Source organism: Hyperolius riggenbachi, chromosome 2, assembly GCF_040937935.1.
Source record: "Hyperolius riggenbachi isolate aHypRig1 chromosome 2, aHypRig1.pri, whole genome shotgun sequence".
In the NCBI taxonomy this organism is placed as follows: Eukaryota; Metazoa; Chordata; class Amphibia; order Anura; family Hyperoliidae; genus Hyperolius; species Hyperolius riggenbachi.
In genome coordinates, this window is record NC_090647.1 from 125,639,275 (window position 1) to 125,661,028 (window position 21,754).

Consider the following 21,754-nt stretch of genomic DNA (forward strand, 5'->3'; position numbering starts at 1 on the left):
GTTGCTATTCAGTCATGTCCAACTGTTTGCAGCCCCATGGACATCAGCACGCCAGGCCCCTCCATCCTCTACTGTCACTCAAAGCTTTTCCAAGTTCATGTATGTTGCTTCCATGATACGATATAGCCATCTCATTTTCTGCCGTCCCCTTCTGCTTTTGCCCTCTATCTTTCCCAGCATCAGGGTCTTGTCCAATAAGTCTTGCCTTCTCATTGTGGGCCATATGCAATTCACTTTTTCACCTGAGTTTTCTCCTAGAAGATAATTTTTCATCTTCGATTAAAAAACATTTTTTAGCACTTTGTAATGGAAAAAGTAGCAAAAAGTAGGTGCAAAAGTACTGCCAAAATTATTTTGAGCATTTGTTTGCTTGCTGGTGGTTTGAAAGGCATTTAATTACAAGTTGAGAAAATATCACCAGGGAGAAAACTCAGGTGAAAAAGTGAATTGCATATGGGCCTGTGTGTCCAAAGTATTTCAGCTTCATCTTCAGCATTGCTCCTTCCAATGAACAGTCCGGGTTAATTTATTTAAGGATTGACTGATTGGATCTCCTTGCAGTCCAAGGGACTCTCAAAGGTTTACTGGCTTTTAGTGAATTAAGTTTTAGTTGTTTTTTTTCAGTAACAGTGGGGTAGCTAGAGATCATGGGGCCCTCAGATGTATCCAATCTTAAGCAATGGCATCTGCCCCTTACCCTATGGATATAAGTTATTTGGGCAATTTACATTCTCATGTAATCAACACTGCATATAGTTTATGGGCACTCAGACAGTCTGAGGGTGGAGAAACACAAGAAAGTTAATGGTGTATACATTACCATCTAGGCCCCCTGTGCACCAGGGCCCCATAGCAGCTGCTATGGCAGCTATGGCTATTGCTTCACCCCTGTTCAGTAAATTTAGATTTAAAAACAACCTTAATGGTCTTAGCAGAAGACAAGTAGAGAGTTCTAGTATGTTATTTTTGCAAGGGTAAGATACTGGTGTTGTTAGTGGGGAGATGGAGCCCAGGGCCGTATTTACCAAAAGGCACTGTAGGCATGTGCCTACAGGCACCTGATGATGGAAAGGCGGCTCACTCCCCTCCCCTGGTGCCTCCCTCCTTCCTTCCCTATGTAGAATCCTGAGCAGGGTGTAAATGAGAGGTTACTCACCTGACTCTAAGCAGTCTACTGTAGAGATGGCACGAACGGTTCGCCGGCGAACGGTTCCTGGGAAGCTTACAGGGTTCGCGATCGCGGAGAACCGCGAACTTTATCGGAAGTTCGAGTCCCCAAATATAATGCATCATGAGGGTCAACTTTGACCCTCTACATCACAGTCAGCAGGCATATTGTAGCCAATTAGGCTACACTCCCTCCTGGAGCCACTCCCCACCTTATAAAAAGCAGACAGCGTCAGCCATTTTACTCACTCGTGTGCCTGCAGTAATTAGAGATAGGAAAGCTGCTGCAGACTCTCATAGGGAAAGATTAGTTAGGCTTGTAGGCTTGTTAGCTTGTTCCTTGCTGATTCTTATTGCTAAAAAAGCACTTCTCAACAGCTCTTTTGAGAGCTAATCTTGTTCTTGTGATCTATCGCAGTGTCACTGTGCCTGCCCAGTACCTGTCTGTGTGTGACAGGTGCACATTGTAATACCCACCGCATATACCTACCTGTTGTTCACTGTGCACTCACCCACCTAGGTGAGCGCACGCAGTGTCACTGTGCCTGTCTTGTACCTGTCTATGCATGACAGGTGCACATTGTAATACCCAATTCATATACCTACCTGTTGTTCACTGTGCACCCACCCACCTACGTGAGCGCACGCAGTGTCACTGTGCCTGTCCAGTACCTGTCTGTGTGATGGCCGTCACAACACAAACAGCTGTTTGCGGTGCGTTACACAGGGAGTTTAGTGTGTCAGTGTGAAGCAGTACTCTAAATACACTCCCTGATTGATGTACACACATGCAAGATGGTTTAAAGCACTTTAGGCCTGCAATTTAGCATTCAATGTGATTTCTGCCCTTAAAACGCTGCTTTGCGTCAAATCTAGATTTTTCCTCTAGACTTTTGGCGTCTATCCTACTCATCCATGCAAAAACTCAGATGTTAGACCCCTTGAAACATCTTTTCCAGCACTTTTTTGGCCAGCATAAGTGTTTCTAGTTTTAAAAGTTCGCCTCCCCATTGAAGTCTATTGCGGTTCGCGAATGTTTGCGCGAATCGAACGCTTGGTGAAGGTTCGCAAACCGAAAATTGGAGGTTCAGGCCATCCCTAGTCTACTGACGAGATCTCCCTTCAGTTGGGGGCACCACAAGTTACTTAATACTTGGGGGTACATCTTGCTAAGGGGCACCTGTGTCTACCTATTACGGGAAAGGGAAGTAAGGGAGTAGTAACACCAGCACCTGGTGCAGTTCGTCAGGGTTTGTAGGTTCATGGAGGGCAAAGTCTAAGGCACCAGGACAACTGTGCCTATAGGCTCCTGTGATGTAAATCCAGGCCTGATGGAGCCTTTACATTATATTTTAACTGAAGTTGTGCTTGAGCTCAGCCTGCAGTCCTACAATATTATTTGTTGCAGGCTGTTACATTGTTTTAACCACGGAAGTGTCAGTGTGAAATGTGAACACAGTTCCTGATTACATGTTAAATACTCTCATCAGAGGCCCTCATTGTCCTGGACTTAATAGCTTGGCTCTTCATCACCCAACTGACATTGCCCCAGGGCAGGTTCAGCCTGTGACTGGCAAAGCAGCATTGCTTTGTGCAGAATTCTGCTGACAGGGTCGGACACTCTGTGCCATTACAGTGAGATCTCTTTTTACAGGAGACAAGAAGAAGCCTTGCTGAATTTGTTTAACAAAGCTTTTGATTTCAACTAGACTAATTATAGTTGTTATATCGTGTTCGTGTTAAACTGTTCCAATGTATTAATTGAGTTATCTGAAACGTGACTGAATATTAGCAATGAGAACTGGCAGGTCTTTGGTTTTTTTGGCTTGTAAGAGAGTATTGGGGCTTCTATAAGCTGGGGAATTATTTAGCAAACGATACTGTTCTACACATAACTGACACAAAGTTCTCATCAGTCTTCCTGGGTTTGCAGCTCTGATAAGACCATGTAGTACTGTACGTGGGTTTCTGTTTCTGTTCTGTTACTGCATTAAAGAGAAACCGTGCCCAAAAATTTAACTTAATCCCAATTAGTAGCTGATACCCCCTTTCCAATGAGAAATCTATTCCCTTTCTCAAACAGATCATCAGGGGGCTCTCTAAGGCTGATATTGTTGTGAAATCCCTCCCACAGTGGGATGTCAGGACCATGGTCCTGACAGTTTCCTGTCTGTGAACCTCATTACATTTTGGGAAATAACAGCTGTTTACAGCTGGGTCCAACTGCCCAAAAAAAAAAGCAAGCAGCATCTCCTTCCACTGACATCACCTGCCAGCAGTATAAATGTCACCATGTGGTAAATGTCAGAATGTAAATCAGGGAGAGGAAAGATATTACAATGGGCAAACACTGACTAAGAACAGAACAAAACCCCTGGAGCCCTTCGGCTGTTTAACCATTTAGTTTCCTGTTTGAAGATGCAGAGGAGCTAGTGGGGAAATTACCTTAGCATGGCATGTGTAATGTCTCCTGGAAGCTGTGGCAATTAAATAAAATGCTAAGAAGGACTAATAGACAGATTCAGATCAAGCAGTGGCAGTAAATCAAATGTACATTCTAAAGGGATGTCGGAATAGCTCTTACTATTGTAATGCTCTCACTGCAGGAGACAGCTTGTAACAAAACAGAGACACACTGCTCTGCTGTTGGCGGACAGGTTTTTGTTAATTGATACTTGTAAATTACTGAACTTCTACCACACCTGTGAACATTTTTATGAATTAGCATACACAAGTATAAAATACCGAATGAAGTGCTTTTTTATTACATTATTTTCACAGGAATTCAACTTTAAGCTGCCTCATGATCCACCCTGTGAATAGAAGTTTTTTCTGGAGCTGGCTATGGCCTGTATCATCTTTTATAAACGCCAGTTTCCTGGCTGGCATGAGAATGCACTGGCTACAGTAGTTCCCCTCTGTATCTGGAAAAGGCATGCAGCCAGAGGAGCCAGCATTGAGCCAGGATATATCATTTTTATAAACCCAGAATTCACTGAAGGAGACTGCTTGACATGAATGGAATAGGGGGCTGCAAAAGGAATAGGAGGGGGATGTTGCACATAGAAGGGGAGCCGCAATAAAGTTGGCCTTAGGGCAGAATAAGTTTTTAGTTACCAGTGCTGGTACCTGCACATAAGGCTACACTTCCTAATATTTAATCTATAGTGTTTTTGTAAGTATAAATTTGACCTTGGCAATGTGCATGTCACATAGATGAGGCAGCGAGTTAACCTTTCCTTATCTGTGTATAATGCTGGATACACACGGTGCGTTGCCGCACTCGATTTCCCGCTCGATTCCCGTTGATTCGTTTATTTCCAACATGTCCAATTTGCATTCTGATGGATCGTTAGGTCGATTTGGCATACTTTACATGCGAATCGACCTAACGATCCATCGAAATGCAAATCGGACATGTTGGAAATAAACGAATCGACGGGAATCGAGCGGGAAATCGAGTGTGGGAACGCACCGTGTGTATCCAGCATAAAGCAGCATACACTGCAGCGTATCTGCCCTATCTGCATATAAAGCTGTATACTATGCATTCAGTTCTCAATAGCATTGGACATTGTATGGAATTAAATGCTCTGTCCTGAGACAATGTTCTGGATGTGTGGATGTGTTGATGATGCCTGGATTCTGAAGTAGTGCATTATGGATGCTGTCCCTTGCTTATTTGGACCCTTTGTCAGAGTGCAGGTGGTGATGGTGGTGGTGGGAGATGGGTTCCTTTTTGCTCACTGCAAAAAAAAAAAAAAATTTAATAGTTCTGCATGTAACACCACCCTGCTGTGTGCAATTCATACTTAGAAATCATGGATGCCCAAACAACCTGAAACAGCTGTCTACAGGCTGGATTGTGAAGTTACTGAACTGCATGTGTCGTTCACAAGGGGAAAAATCAATGATTTGTATATTTCACTAGTGTGAAAATTGTAATGTGAAATTTTATGGGTGTTAATTCTTACTAATGTGTACATGAAACTTGCAAATACTTTCTGTTTAACCTCACATTCCTGGGATTTTGCACCATAGGTTCATGACAATTTTTGGTTATATTTTTTTTCACATTTAAACATTTATTTTATAGTAAAAATTATGTGTAAATCCAGAAAATATACATTTTTCAGTTTTTTTCACCCTTCGGAATTTTAACCCTTTGTAATTTTCACATGAAAAGTCCCACAAACCCATAACAGGAGGGAAGGGCCCAATAATATATTGTTATGGGTTTTATAACTGTGGGAACTATACCTGAATGTCCATGTACCAAATTCCATATTAGTCAGTAGGAATTGTCACTGAATTTATCAAAAAGAAACAGCTTGGTTGGCACTAAACATTTGGATTGGTCAGCCATTGAGGAAATGCAGGTTTGTGGCTGTGCTTGCCAGGTTAACAACCATTTCCCATAGATGACAGAACCATAGATCTGGGCACCAGTTCAACTTCAATTAAAACTTCACCCTTTATTTCATCTTCAAATACATAGACAGATACAGCCTACAGTGTGCAGACCACCTATCAGTCGTTTTGCGTTTCCCCCACCTTGTCAGATGCCACAGACAATATTCTGATGAAGCAGGGATACTCGCGAAACGACTGTCAGGCCCTCTGTCTGCACTAGAGATGTCATGAACCAACGTTTTTTTGTTCACGAACCGCGAACTCAAACTTGCAAAAAAGTTTGCGAATCATGCGAACCGCAATAGACTTCAATGCGCAGGCGAACTTTCAAAACCACAAACACTAATTCTGGCCACAAAAGTGATGGAAAAGATGTTTCAAGGGGTTTAACACCTGGAGGGGAGCATGGCGGAGTGGGATATACGCCAAAAGTCCCAGGGAAAATTACGGATTTGACGCACAGCAGGGTTATAATCCCTAAAGGGCAGAAATCACATTGCATTCCTAAATTGGAGGCCTAAAGTGCTTGAAAACATCTTGTGTGTGTACTATACATGGATCAGGTAGTGTAATTAGTGTACTGCTTCACACTGACAGACTAAACTCACTGTGTAACGCACCGCAAATAGCTGTTTGTGTAGTGATGGCTGTGCTGGACTGGTGCGCACCATGGCGAGAGTGCAGGCGTTGGCGGTTTTCAAGCCCATATGGTCGGGCTGAGGTAGCTCAATGACAGAACAACAGTGACTGAGTGTCCAGCTGATCGAATTTGGTCTGTCCACAATGAAGCAATGACCTTATTAGCTTCTTGGGTCAGGTGTGCCCCCCAACACACTCATATAGCCGGTCATTGCTTCATTGCGATACGCAATCCCCTTCACCACGGCAATATAACGATCACGAAGGGGAATTGACACACGTTTTATTGTTGCAGCTGCAGTGCAGCCTCAAAAATTAGGCAGGCATGTACTCGCTCCAGAAAAATTATTATAGCAAAATTCAAAAATCCACCTGGAGTCCTGGACCCTTTTGGTGGTGGCGGAGAAGGCAGTCAAGCGGCCTGCAGGCAGACATGCTGTGTGGGGACCGACTTAGTCTTGGGGCAGGCAGTCACATGGCGTGCAGGCAGAGATGCTGTGTGTGGGGACTGACTTAGTCTACTTCGGACAGGCCTGACCGTGCTTTGCAGACCAGGCATCCATGGTCAGATAGACCCTTGATCCAATGCTGTGTGCCAGAGATGACACCACTTGCCTTTCAACATTACGGTACAGTTTGGGTATCGCCTTTTTTGAGAAATAATTGCGGCCTGGTATCTTCCACTGCGGTATGTGGCTTTGCTTTTGTGTGCTGCTTTTCCTCAGGTGGTCATCCCATTGCAGTTTGTACTTTTTCATCATGTGCATTTGTAAGGTAGTTTTCCCTACGCGGGTCTTGGTCTTTCCACGGTTGAATTTTCGGTGGCAGAGAGTACATATGGCATTGCTCTCATCTGAGGCAGACACACAAAAAATTTCCACACCGCTGAGCCCAGGGATGATGGCCCTTTGGTGATAACTGCCGACGGAGTGTTAAGTGCGGTTCCAGAATCAGAGCAGGAGGAGGAGGAAGATATGTCACTCTTCCGTGCGAAAGCTGAGGAAGATGAGGTTTTCTGTGTTAAATAGTCAACTACGTCCTGACAATATTGGGGTTGATGGCACGTGCCTTCTTCTGAACACTGTACTTTGGTCAAGGGCCGCACTAAATCATGACAGCATGACCTCAAACAAACCTGCCGGGTGACCTGCCTCTGGCTCTGCCTGCTGTTTTGTCCATATTGGGGTGGGATAAAGTGAAAGGTATGCACTGACTTGACTAATACTATATGCAGTCACACAGGTGCAGTGAAAGGTATGCAGTGACTGCTATATAAAACAACGTGCGGTCACACAGATGCAGTGAAAGGTATACAGTGACTGGTATATAAAACAGCGTGCGGTCACACAGATGCAGTGAAATGTATGCAGTGACTGCTATATAAAAATGCGTGTTGTCACATATTACAATACAATGTGCAGCTGTCACCCAGGTGCAGTTAACAGGTATGCACAGACTGGTATATAAAAATGCATGCTGTCACACAGGTGCAGTGAACAGGTATGCAGTGACCAGTATATAAAAATGCGTGCTGTTACACAGGTGCAGTGAAAGGTATATAGTGACTGGTATTACAACACAATGTGCAGCTGTCACACACACAGGTGCAGTGAAAAGGTCGGCACTGAATGTGCTGGGCCTGGCATAGTATAGCAATTAGCAAGAACCAGCTGCGATAGACAGGGATGTATATGCAGTGTCAGTGGGCCACACCCACACAAAAAAACACATCACAAGAACATTAGCTCTCAAAAGAGCTGTTTTGGTGGTGCTTTTCAGAAACAAATATCAGCAAGGAGCAAGCTAACAGGCCTCCTAACTATCGCTTTCTCTCTCCAGTGTCTCTCCCTTCTCTCACTAATACTGCAGCACACGGAGTGAGAACATGGGCAACGCTGCTGCCTTATATGGGGGTAGGGGGGGGGTGGGGGGCTCCAGGAGGGAGTGCAGCCTGATTGGCTGCCATGTGTCTGCTGACTGTGATGTAGAGGGTCAAAGTTTAGCCCAATGATGTAGTTTAGGGGGCGGGTCGACCTCGCATAAAGTTTGCATTGTTCCATGTTGTTGAACCGATTGGGACATCTCTACTCTGCACACTGTAAGCTGTATCTGTCTATGTAATTGAGGATGAAATAAAGGGTGAAGTTTTATATTATAGTCAAGCAGGAAAAAATTATGTGTAAATGCAGAAAATTTTTTTTTTTTTCAGTTTTCACCCTTTGGAATTTTCATGTGAAAAGTCCCACGGTTATAAAACCCATAACAATATATTATTGGGCCCTTCCCTCCTGATAGTTTAACATTCCAATACCTTAACTGGGTTCCCTTGGTAACATCTCTATAGTATCATACGTTCTTGTGTAATTAACCCTTAGGCTAGGTTCACAGTGGACAGTTGCATTATAAAATAATTCTGCATGTCGACTCACTGCCCATGCAATCCTATGGGCCTGTATTATAATGAGCGTGAACTGCAATGGAGACTGGACATAGACTTTAATACAAATCCTGCCTACAGCTAGTGAAAATAACGCAATACATTACATTGTAGCACTGTTAACAGGCCCATAGAATTGTATGGGCAGTGAATTGACATACAGAATTATTCTGCAACGCATCTGAGAACTGTGAACTATACCTGAATGTCTTGCCTAAATCTACATGTTCCAAATTCCAAATTAGTCAGTACGAATTGTCATTGGTTGGCACCAAACTTTTGGATTGGTCAGCAATTGAGGGAATGCAGGTTTGTGGCTGTGCTTGCCAGGTTAACAACCATTTCCCATAGATGACAGAACCATAGATCTGGGCACCAGTTCAACTTCAATTAAATCTTCACCCTTTATTTCATCTTCAAATACATAGCCATATACAGCCTACAGTGTGCAGACCACCTACAGGGGTTGGATAAAATAATCAAAATCACCAAAATATATTTTAATATGGTGTAGGTTCACCTTTTGCGGCAATTACAGCCTCAATTCTCTGAGGTATTCATTCATACAAATTATGTTTCCAAAGGAAATTTTAGCTCATTCTTCAGTTAAAACACCCTCCAGTTCTTTTAGAGGCGATGGCGGCGGAAATCAACTTCGTACTTGAATCTCTAATAACGACCATAAATGCTCAATAATGTTGAGGTCTGGGGATTGTGGTGGCCAGATGAGATGCTCAACTTCATTAGAATGTTCCTCGTGCCATTCTTTAACAATTCTAGCTGTATGGATTGGGGCATTATCATCTTGAAAGATGGCATTCCCCTCCAGAAACAGTTCTTGAACCATAGGATGAACTTGGTCGCCCAAAATTCCTAAATAGTCTCGGCTGTTAATTCCTCCACGGACTTCCCTTTTGGACAGAGGAGGAGATCTGTTTTGATCTATGCGTAGAAAGCTGGTCTATTATATGGGCAGCAACTATAGCTGGTGAGCCCGCAGCCACAACGAGTGTGTACACTGGGAGTGTGGTGTTCACACAGTGTCATAATAGCCACACTTGTTATATGGTAATCCTGGCAGCTAGGCCTCCTAGTCATTGGTGTAACAATAGCCCCTGCTACCCCTACAATGGAGGGGAGGGGCCTTCAGTGCCCAATTCTCCTCCCATTCACCTAGCAGAGTGTTAATGTTGTGGGGGCCATGAAACGTTTGCTGGGGGCCCAAGATTTGCTTTGATTTGTATTTACGCCGTTGTACCATAACTGTCATTTTTAACAAATGCACTTGCAAAATTTCCAATGCATTTTTTGCGCATGAATAAATTGCAGCTGCATGTGCTTCCTTTCCAGTATATAATGATGTTAAGTGGTTGCCTACTCACAAACAATGAAAGGTGATCATTGGTTAGTTGCTGTAGACGTCTCTATTTTACACGTTGCTTCTTGATTTATTACAGAAGAGCCCAGTGTAAATGTTTTATCTTCCCAAATTCTTCCTGGTCATTTCTCAGGGTGAGAATGATCACCACTGTTATCCCCTTTGAAATTGTGTTTTGCAGTAAGCTTGCAGACTGCTGGAGATTTCACGGCAAAGCATTTCAGATGTGTACATTAGGGACGTGCTGAAGTCTTTCTTCTGCACGTGTTCTCATGTCAGCAAAAATGTTATTGATTTTTGTTTTCTGCTTTGCTGACTTTACCTTTAAACATTACAGGAAACAGAGATGCACAGTGTGCAGACTGGAATCATTTCAGAGAGGAAAACTCTACATAATTGTTTAGTCTTTGTTAATAAAAGAAAAACTTTGCACTGAGAATTGTAAAAAGATGTATACATCTGTGGTGTACCGATCTGATATTTTTTCTCTCGTTATTGGTAACACTCAGCATGCTTTATAATGTGAGGCCTTGTTTTGATCTCATGAAAATCTAGGACTAGTCAGGACTGTGGCAAACATGTAGAGACTGCATACGAGATATTCAGCTTACATAAGCAAGTGTTATTGCAGTCCTGGCAGTTTCTGTTGTGGAAGTAATGTTAAAAGCCTTTGCAGTGAGTTCCTTGCAGGAAATAGCAAATGCGTGTGATCAGGCTAGGAGACCTGGTATCTTTTCAGATGTACAATTTCTGGCCAATTTGCAGTGGTTGTCTAGAAAACAAGGTGCAGTGTTTTGCTGCATACAAAAAACGCATGCGGAAACACAGGCCTCAATTTATAAAAGGCTGTGGGATAAAAAAAAATTCTGGTTGTTAAAATACCGCATTCGGTATTTTAGAATTTTGTGTGCTAATTCATATTTGCACAGATGCCTTTGAAGTTCGGTAAGTTACCGCAGCTCATTGAGCGGTAACAGCAGAAGTGTGGAGCTGTCTGTCTTTTGTTACATGCTGTGACATGCAGTGAGGGCATTACAATAGTAAGAGGCATCCCGATATCACTTTAGAATGCACATTTGTTATACTGCCACAGCTTAGATGAACTCCAAGAGACTTTACCTATGTCATACTCAGGTGATTTTACCCACTAGTTCCTCCGCATATTCAAACAGGAACTGAATGGGTTACACTGCTGAAGGGTTTCTGAGGAAATGTGTTTTGTTCCGATTCTCTGCTGGCTGCCTGGGGCTAAAAAAGTTTTGTCCCACCTGAGAAGCCTACGGGTCCTATCAAAATCTGATCAGGAGACATGGGCTGTTTCTATTGGCACCTTGGCTCCCTGCTCCTGTCAGTCACAGGTGTCTCTGCTTCTGCTTGTGTGAGTCATGGTTCCCAGCACAGACTCACACAGACTTCGCATTGTTAAGACCACACCAGAGATTCTGGTAATTATTGTGGGTATTACCACATGTTCTAGTTTTTATAAATTGACATTTGCTGACATTTACTGACATTTGTTGAGGTATTTACCGCACAAGTCGGTAATTTACCTCACTGCTCGGTAATATCAGCTTTTCATGCAGTAATTGCCTTTATGAAGTGACATTTTCCTAAATGCTCGGTGAAGTCAGCTGTTTTCTGCATTACCGAATGTATCAAAGCCATATAGTGATAGTCTGGTGTCTGTGGGTTTTCCAGAGGCATATCCGGTTCCACTTAGTGTAAAAAATAAAAAAAAAGATGGAACCTGCACTACTCTCCCACACTACACACGGGGTTTTACATTGAAATTAATGGCTACCGTAAAAACTCAAGTTAAAACTCTTTGCAAAACGCACAGTTGTGCATCAAAATGCTTGCCGCACAACTTGTGATTTCCACAGATGCAAGTGTGACCCCTGCCTTAGCCATTCAAATATGCAAAAAGTTATTTTTTCCACTGGAAACTTAATGTAAACTAATAAAACAAATCAATAAACATCTTAAAGATTAAAACCTCATGAACTGTGTCTCAAAGATAATCGAGGTAGGGTAGGAGGCACCTAGAAGCATCAAAAGCAAGTATGGGAGGTGGTCACAGGCACACACGAATGGATAAGTATGCTATTCCTACCTTTAGTTAATTGTCTTCCAGATAATTCATAAAAACAAAACCTTTATTGAGCTCTTTATTTAGACAACGTGTTTCATGGCGTACCAGGGATTGATTTCACACCACAGGAGGCACACGCAATCGACCTGAGGAAGTGGCTTACGCCGTGAAATGCGTTGTCTAAATAAAGTGCCCAATAAAGGTTTTGTTTTTTTACAAATTATCTGGAAGACTAATTACTAAAGGTTGGAACAGCATACCAAACAGTTTGTGTGTGCCTGTGACCACCTCCCATACTTGCTTTTGATGCTGTTAGGCGCCTCCTACCCTACCTTGATTATCTAATCATCCCTAACCTGGGATTCCCACTACCTAATGTGCATTTTTCTTGAGAAGTAGCGACCACCATCTTACCATCACAAGGCTGAGTAGGGACATGACTTCCCCACATGAACTTCTGAGTGGTTGCCTCTGGTGCAAACCAGCTCTGTGTGAGTATAACAGCCTTTGTTTTACTTTATAACCCTGGTACCTACAATAATACACCAGATCGAGCTCCCGGTGTCCCTGTGTTTTTTATGGTTCCTCTCTCTACAAGTCCCGTGTCTCAAATATACTCAACTCAATATGCAAATTTACAGAAAAATCTCCCAATTTTCCAAGCCCTTGCCAAGGGTTGCAATCGGCCATCAAAACCTTACTTGAAAAAAAATACGGTCCTAAACAATGTATATACCTAATACCACTATGTAAGAGGGACAAACTTGCCAATATAGTATCATCCGTGAACAAGTCAATTTTGTACAACACACCACAACACAGTATACCTTTTATTGTCAGGTTGTCTCTGATGAGATGGCCCAAACCTCCGATTTTCGGTTAACTAACCTCCGCCAAACATTCGATTCACGCGAACTTCCACGAACCGCAATAGACTTCAATGGGGAGGCGAACGCTGAAAACTAGAAACATTTGTGCTGCCACAAAAGTTATGGAAAAGATGTTTCAATGGGTCTAACACCTGGAGGGGGGCTTGGCGGAGTGGGATAGACGCCAAAAGTCCCGGGGGAAAATCCAGATTGGACACAAAGCAGCTTTTTAAGGGCAGAAATCACATTGAATGCTAAATTGCAGGCCTAAAGTGCTTTAAAACATCTTGCATGTGTATACATCAATCAGGGAGTGTAATTAGAGTACTGCTTCACACTGACACACCAAACTCACTGTGTAACGCACCGCAAACAGCTGTTTGCATAGTGACGGCCGTGCTGGACTGGTGCGCACCATGGCGAGATTGCTCTTCCTCACTCAGTGATGTCAGGTAATGTTTGACTGCCTTATCAACTTTCAATGGTTCTTTCTCTACCATTGTTAAAGCTTACATCTATTTTTTTAAATACTTGTTCTGCTTGCTGTTCAGTACCTGCAACGAAAATCTTTTATGGAGGGCAAGTCTGCCATTGTGAGTGACCACTGGTAATGGCCGGGGAATCCAGGTTTAATTCCGGTCCGGAATGGGAGCCTAAGAAACGGCTACCACCACCACACATCCAAGGAAGACAGCAGGCACGCTGTGGGCAAGGAGCAGAAATGGCTACCACACATCCAAGAAAGAGAGCAGGCATGGCATGCACGTCCCGAGGTAGTGAGCAAAAATAACAATACAGGATGACTTTTGAGGCCCTACTGTATATGACACTGATAGACTGTACTACCTGTAACGAGAATCTGGTATGGAGGGCAAGTCTGCCATCCATTCAAATGAAAGGTATGCACTGACTGCCAGGTATAATACAATGTGCAGTCAAAGATGCAGTCAAAGGTATGCATTGACTGCAAACAGCTGTTTGTGTAGTGACGGCCGTGCTGGACTGGTGCGCACCATGACGAGAGTGCAGGTGATGGCGGCTTTCCAGCCCACATGGTCGCCGGGCTGAGGTAGCTGAATGACAGAACAGTGACTGTTCAGCTGATCAAATTTGGTCTGTCCACAATGAAGCAATGACCTTATTAACTTTGGTGAGTCACCCCCCGAGACACTCATATAGCCGGCGGTCATTGCTTCATTGTGATACGCAAGCCCCTTCACCGCGCAAGGTAATGATCACGAAGGGAAATGGGCACATGTACATGCCTTTTGTTTTGTTGTTGCAGCTACACTGCAGCCAGAAAAAATAGGCAGTCATGTACACACACCAGAAAAATTGTTATAGCGGCCGCTGCTAGCAGCGGCCTTAAAAATTCAGGAATCCATGTGATAACCAACTGTTATTATCTTGCTGTTTCCTTGAATAAAAATACATTTTTCAAAAAAAAAAGGAAAATTCAGGAATCCGCCTGGAGTCCTGGACCCTGTTGGGCAAGCGGCCTGCAGGCAGAGGTGCGCTGTGTGGAACAACTTAGTCTTGGGGCAGGCAGACAGTCACACAGCGTGCAGGCAGAGATGCTGTGTGTGGGGACTGACTTAGTCTTCGTTCGGGCTGTAGCCCTCCGGGATCCATGCCTCATTCATTTTGATAAAGGTGAGGTACTGAACACTTTTGTGACCTCTCTTCTTAGTGACAATGCCTCCAGCTGCGCTGAAGGCCCTTTCTGACAGGACGCTTGAGGCAGGGCAAGCCAGAAGTTGGATGGCAGGTGTTGGTGGAGGGTGGATCTCGAAGCGCTAAGTTGAAGCGTTGGACTAAACAATGTCCGCATGTCCGACATCACCATGAGATCGCTGGAGCATCCTGTCCTTTGCCTGCAGGACATGGTAGAAGGATTACTGGCAGTGGTACCTTTATTGCATTGTGCTGGGACATCACCCTTAATCGCATTGTAAACCATAGTTGCCAGCTTGTTCTGCATGTGCTGCATCCTTTCTGCCTTCTGGTGAGTTGGTAACATGTCCGCCACTTTGTGCCTATACCAAGGGTCTAGTAACATGACTACCCAGTACAGCTCATTCCCCTTGAGTTTTTTTAAACGGGGGTCCCTCAACAGGCTGGACAGCATGAAAGATGCCATCTGCACAAAGTTGGATGCAGACATACTATCCACCTCCTCTTGCTCTTCCTCAGTGATGTCAGGAAAGTCCTCCTCCTCCCCCCAGCCACGAACAATACCACGGGAACGTCGAGCATCACAAGCCCCCTGCGACGCCTGCTGCGGTTGTTCTTCTGCCACAGCCTCCTCCTCCTCCTCCAAAGATTAAACCTTCCTCATCATCTGAATCTGACTCCTCTTCCCCATATGACTCTTCCTCCTCCTCCCCCCTCTGTGCTGACGTAGGTGTTGAGGAAACATCTGTTTCTGTTGAAAGTTGCTCCCACAATTGTTCCTTCCTTAACTGTTCCTGTGCACGCTCCTCCACAGCTTGATCCACCACTCTATGCACGGCACGCTCCAGGAAGTAAACGTACGGGATCACGCCGCTGATGGTGCCTTCACTGCGACTCACCAGGTTGGTCACCTTCTCAAATGGCTGCATGAGCCTGCGTGTATTTTGCAGCAGTGTCCAGTTGTTGGGCCAGAAAATACCCATCTCCCCAGATAGTGTCCTTTTACTGTAATTGTACAGGTACTGGGTGACGGCTTTCTCCTATTCTAGCAGGCGAGAGAACATGACCAGTGTTGAATTCCAACGAGTTGGGCTATCACATATCAAGTGTCTCACCGGCAAGTTGTTTCTCCACTGAATGTCCGCAAAGCGTGCCATGCCCATATAAGACCGCCTAAAATGCCAACACACCTTTCTGGCCTACTTCAGGACGTCCTCCAAGCCTGGATACTTTGACACAAATCTTTGAATGACTAGATTCAGCAAATGTGCCATGCAGGGTACATGTGTCAGCTTTCCCAAATTCAAAGCGAAAATGAGATTGCTCCTGTTGTCACACACCACGTTGCCGATCTCCTGCTGGTGCGGGGTCAGCCACTGATCCACCTGTTTGTTAAGAGCAGACAGAAGAGCTGGTCCCGTGTGACTCTCTGCTTTGAGGCAAGACATGTCTAAGATGGCGTGACACCTTCGTACCTGGCATGCAGCATAGCCACTGGGGAGATGGGGCTGTGTAGCTGGAGAGGAGATCACAGCACTGGAAGAGTTGAACTGCCATTCAGCCAAGAGATAAAAACAGGGAACACCAAGAGCCCCAATAGTGTAATTCGTACTGGACAAGGTGGCAATAAGTTTGTATTGCTAAATACTCACAAGTCAGGGTCACCAGCAGGCAACCACTGTAAAGGCAGGTGGGGAGATTGTCCTGACCCCACTCAGGATTAAGAAGTCGCTCTCTGTAGACAGGAAGAAAGGGTAGCAACCCTCCACCAAGGGTGGACTCAAAATTGTATACAATGAACAGAGGCGCCAAAAGTATAAGATTAGATTAAATGAGCTTAAAAACCAACTTAAATGGCAAAATTGAAGGAGGAAGTGCTGGTCTTACCTCCCTCAAGCAGACACGACAACGACTGCGATTCAGACAGTCAAACACATTTATTAGGAACTCCAAAAAGAAATGCAACGCAGGTTCAACCCCGCTTCATCAGGCAATATAGGGAGGAGTATCAAACAATCTGCACAAGGATTCAAATTAAGCGCCTCTGTGATTCAGCCAAGGCGGAGGAGGAGGAGGACAATAGCGAAGAGGATGTAGCAGGAGGTGAAGGAGAGGAGGTGGCAGGAGGCCTGTCTGCAAGCCGTGGAGGCGTCACAAGTTGGTCCGCTGCACAGCCACTTATTTCCTGCTTGCCATCGGTCACCAGGTTGACCCAATGGGCTCTGTAAGTAATGTACCTGCCCTGACATTGCTTGGCAGACCAGGCATCCGTGGTCAGGTGGACCCTTGACCCAACGCTGTGTGCCAGAGATGACACCACTTGCCTCTCAACTTCACGGTACAGTTTGGGTATCGCCTTTTTAGAGAAATAATTGCGGCTGGGCATCTTCCACTGCGGTGTCCCAATGGCCACAAATTTATGGAAGGCCTCAGAGTCCACCAGCTGGTATGGTAACTGCTGGCGAGCTAACAGTTCCACCAAGCCAGCTGTCAGACGCCAGGCAAGAGGGTGACTGGCAGAAATTGGCTTCTTCCACTCAAAGATTTCCTTCACAGACACCTGGCTGCTGTGGGCAAATGAGCAGGAACCGCTCAAGGGCAGAGGCCAAGTGGAGGAGGGTGGCTGTGAAGGTGCAAGGGAGAAAGCGGCAGAAGATGCTGCACCTGAAGGAGAAAGAGGAGAAGGAGGGTGGCTTCCCATTGCAGTTTGTGCCTTTTCTCCATGTGCCTTCGTAAGGCACTTGTCCCTACGTGGGTGTTGGCCTCAATTTTTGGAGGCAGAGAGAGCAGATAGCATTGCTCCGATCTGAGGCAGACACACAAAAAATTTCCAAACGCTGAGCCCCCCTGGGGTGATGGCACGATGGTGGCATCAGCAGCTGACATTGAAGGGCATGTTGGCTGGCTGTACATAGGTGGCGATACATGCCACCGGACGCTGCCACCAGCTGTTTCTGATGACGCGCTCCCCCTGCTTCTTTCAGGAAGTCGTCTCCTCCTACCCCTCTCTCCTCTATTGGGAACATACGTGGGATCCGTATCATCGTCATCATCATAATCATCTTGCCCAGCTTAGTTTGCCTCAGACACCTCCAAAACTGCACCAACAGCAGGTACTTCATCATCCCCTCCGCACATTTTACGTCCATAGTGTCGCCTAACTCAGACATATGAGGTGGTGTAACTTGCTTAGCGCCTTTATCTGGTTGTAACAATAATGGCTGTGCATCAGTGATTTCCCCACCAAATAACTCCTGCGAACTGTCAAATGTAGCGGATGTGGTACTTGAAGTAGCGCTGGTGGCTGCGGAAGATGAGGTGTTCTGTGTTAAATAGTCAACCACATCCTGACAATCTTGCGAGTTGATGGGACGTGCCATCTTCTGAGCACTGTACTTTGGTCCAGGGCCGCATGAAATCACATCAGCACGACCTCACACAGACCTGCGGCCTGTGGCCTTCCTCTGGGTCTGCCTCTACCTCTGCCTCTACCTGTCTTGTCAGTTATGTCCATATCAAGGGGGGGGGGGGGATGAAGTGAAAGTTATGCACTGACTTGAGTAATACAATGTGCAGTCACACAGGTGCAGTTAACAGGTATGCACAGAGTGGTATATCACACTGCGTGCACTCACATAGGTATGTGGGTACACTGAAAACGACAGATAGGTATATGAAGTGATAAGGTGGGTGCACTGAACACAACAGTTAGGTATATGCAGTGATGAGGTGGGTGCACTGAACACAACAGGTAGGTATATGCAGTGATGAGGTGGGTGCACTGAACACAACGGGTAGGTATATGCAGTGATGAGGTGGGTGCACTGAACACAACAGGTAGGTATATGCAGTGATGGGTATTACAATTTGCACCTGTCACACACAGACAGGTAGCGGACAGACACAGTGACACTGCGTGCGCTCAACTCATGTAGGTAGGTTGGTGCACTGTGAACAACAGGTAGGTAGGTATATGCAGTGATGGGTATTACAATGTGCACCTGTCACACACAGACAGGTAGCGGACAGACACAGTGACACTGCGTGCGCTCAACTCACGTAGGTAGGTTGGTGCACTGTGAACAACAGGTAGGTAGGTATATGCAGTGATGGGTATTACAATGTGCACCTGTCACACACAGACAGGTAGTGGACAGTAACAGTGACACTGCGTGCGCTAAACTCACGTAGGTAGGTGGGTGCACTGTGAACAAAAGGTAGGTAGGTATATGCAGAGATGGGTATTACAATGTGCACCTGTCACACACAGACAGGTAGCGGACAGGCACAGTGACACTGCGTGCGCTCAACTCACGTAGGTAGGTGGGCGCACTGGGAACAAAAGGTAGGTAGGTATATGCAGTAATGGGTATTACAATGTGCACCTGTCACACACAGACAGGTAGCAGACAGGCCCAGTGACACTGCGTGTGCTCAGCTCACGTAGGTAGGTGGGTGCACTGTGAACAACAGGTAGGTAGGTATGCAGTGATAGGTATTACAATGTGCACCTGTCACACACAGACAGGTAGCGGACAGGCACAGTGACACTGCGTGCGCTCACGTAGCTGGGTGTGTCAAAAACCTGAGCGGTTTTTGCCTTTTTCATGATTGCTAACTCAGTAAAGGACCAGCCCTTAAAGCGTTGCTATCTTATTAATCCGGCATAGCGGGGTCTGAACCCTCTATAACAGTAATTATAGATTGACGGTATACCTTGAAATGAATCAGAGCACTCAGTATATGATTTTATATAAAAAATTGTATTTGCTTATCATACAGCATATATACAAAATATGAACAGTTCCAAGTAGTGTTTCCTTATAACAGTATTCCATCTTATCAAGGCTTTAGAGCCAAGCAATTATCAATCTTCTAAGTACATTCAAAAAGTAATATAACGGTTGTGTTATGTAGAATAAGATCAAAAGTAGTCTCATCTGTATCAATAGCTGTGTATCTAGTAGCTGTGTAAAACTTGTAGTAATCTTCTTAAAGAAATAGCATAAAAAATAGCTTCTAAAAAACTTCTTGCTAACATCTTAATAAAACTTAATGCTGAAAAATTAATAAAGTAAATCACCAGAATATTAAGCATATTACCCCTTCTCTGTCATCTCTTCAGCATCTAGAACCACTTGTGGGAAGGTAGCTTCTGCCTCATGTGTCTTCTCAGGAGATTGTTGGGCTTCTGCAAACTATGAGCTTTCAGCTTCTACTTTTATAGGGGTTGGAGGCAATATGGCTGCCTAATCTGGACTTTCCCTGAATCCCAGGCTCTGATTGGCTAAAGCTTTCGTGCGTCAATGCTTTATCATGTTTTGATTACCTAAGTCACAATATTATTGTTTATAAATTCTTAATTACCTTATCTTGTGGGAATTTACGTCATTTGGAGTGCTTGACATTTGATATAGGGTCATTTCTGACGCACTTAATTAAAAATGGACGTCAACAGCCATCTTGTCTGTTGGCTGACCCAGGCATGGAGACTAAACAATGTCATTCATGACACATTTCTGATAAAGTGTTCGCTGCTAATTATGTTGGAATGTCTTGGTACTTCCCCAGACATGAGATTGGTCAGGTTGACACTGTAACCAGACCTGTGAGAGCCTTCAGCAATTTAAGGCTTATTAAAACATACAAGGCTTCTAATATACTCATTTAAATATAAAGCTTATTATATAATTCTTCTTAAAACAATTAATCATATAAGATATAATTGCATATTAAATCTTAATCATATAAAATCATTTTCTATATATTTGTCTTACTGATGAAGAAATAAATGTACTATTTTTCCACCGGCAGGGGTCATCATTTCATAACAAATAACAAACAGTATTAATAATGTTGTGGCATCATTGAATCATCTTTAACTAATTGGGAAAAACCAAAAAACCAATTTTATATCTTTCATATTTTGACTTTCTCTGTCTGGAAAACTTATCTTTTCTTGCTGGCTGTAATGGCCTTCAACCAAGGAACATGTAAACAAAATTGTCTAGAACCAAAACAATCCCACAAGAGTGTTTTACTGTCTCAAATTATCACTAGCTTTTAAATATATTTCACAGTATTAAAGTATATTATATAGGGTTTAACAATAACTATTTCTTTCTTTGGAAGGACTGTATTGATTATTAATATTTATATATACATACACATATGACAGTTTTTCCTGCATAAATAAAACCGCTAGAATTCTGACAGGTGGGTGCACAGTGAACAACAGGTAGGTATATGCAGTAATGGGTATTACAATGTGCAGCTGCCTGTTACACACACAGGTAGTCACTGAATGTGCTGGGCCTGGCAGTGACACACACAGTATGAATTTCCAAGGCTGTCTATGCAACACAAGTGTCAGTGGGACACACAGAAAAAAAATAGATCACAAGAACAAGATTAGCTCTCAAAAGAGCTGTTGTGGGGTGCTATTTTAGCAATAACAATTAGCAAGGAGCAAGCTAAGAAGCCTACAAGAGCCTAACTAATCTTTCCCTATGAGAGAGTCTGCAGCAGCTGTCCATTCTCTATTTACTGCAGGCGCACGAGTGTGTAAAATGGCAATGCCTGCCTTTTATAAGGTGGGGAGTGGCTCCAGGAGGGAGTGTAGCCTGATTGGCTACAATGTGCCTGCTGACTGTGATGTAGAGGGTCAAAGTTGACCCTAATGGTGCACTATGGGGGCGAATCGAACTTCCGGTAAAGTTTGTGGTTCACCGTGATCGCGAACCCCTGGAAGTTCGCCTGGAACCGTTCGCGGGCGAACCATTCGGGCCATCTCTACTGGCCAATGTTTCTAATATAAGAGTGAATAGGGGGAGCACCTGCTTGAGTAATCTCTGCCTCTTGTGATGTTGTTGTCCTAACGTATGTATTATATTAATATTTTATAATAGGCCTTTTTAAGTTCTGTTGACATTAAAATGAGCGAAGAGTCTTCTCGAATCCTAAGAACCACCTGGCACTAAATAAAAGTGAGATCTCTCTCAGGGCTGGTGCACACCAATAGCTCTTCTGAGCGCTTTTAAAAATGCTATCGCTTTGAAAAGCACTTGGCTAATGTATTTGAATGG

General features: G+C 44.2%; 1 protein-coding gene across 1 annotated transcript in view; it reads left to right on the top strand.

Moving 5' to 3' along the window:
• LOC137545764 (sodium channel protein type 8 subunit alpha-like) overlaps positions 1 to 21,754 on the top strand; it is a 456,138-nt gene that overhangs the window by 296,518 nt on the left and 137,866 nt on the right. The gene's annotated exons all lie outside the window — the stretch shown is intronic.